Genomic DNA, 592 nt, shown 5'->3' on the forward strand with positions numbered 1-592 from the left:
GCTGTCTTAGAGGAAAATATTCTCCCTTTGGCCCGTAGAAGCTCAGTTTATTCTAGGGCTGCCCCCCCCGGGCTGCCCCCCCCCCCCCACACCACCCCCGCTAACTTGAAAAACAGGAGAACGTCCCCTTCGTGTTGGCCTCGGGTTACCATCCTCCTCGGTGGACCTGATGGCTCAGTACAAAATTGTTCACTGAATGAGGAAATTAGTTGATAAGTACTTGTTGCCATTATCATATACCGTGTTCACTCTTTTGCCCCCAAAATTTGGGAGTCCAAGAACAATGACCAATCTTCTTATGGAGGACTGGCCTGTACAAGTGAATACCTGTTTGTAATTTTAGCCAGTATTATTAACCATCAAAGCATAAGCATTTATGGAATAAAACTATAAATTCCATAAACCGAGTATGATACACAACTAACAATATGGGCATTTCCTGGTTTAAAACTTAGAATTGGTGAGGTCTGATTCACTTCAAGTTGCTTTTTCTGATTGACTAATTAGCTCAAAAAGAGGATGACAGGACATTACAAAATAAAACCTCACTTTCGAGTAGTTCTTCATGGTTTATAAGACCCTTTGACATACA

The sequence above is a fragment of the Galeopterus variegatus genome, unplaced genomic scaffold, assembly GCF_000696425.1.
Source record: "Galeopterus variegatus unplaced genomic scaffold, G_variegatus-3.0.2 Scaffold1453, whole genome shotgun sequence".
In the NCBI taxonomy this organism is placed as follows: domain Eukaryota; kingdom Metazoa; phylum Chordata; class Mammalia; order Dermoptera; family Cynocephalidae; genus Galeopterus; species Galeopterus variegatus.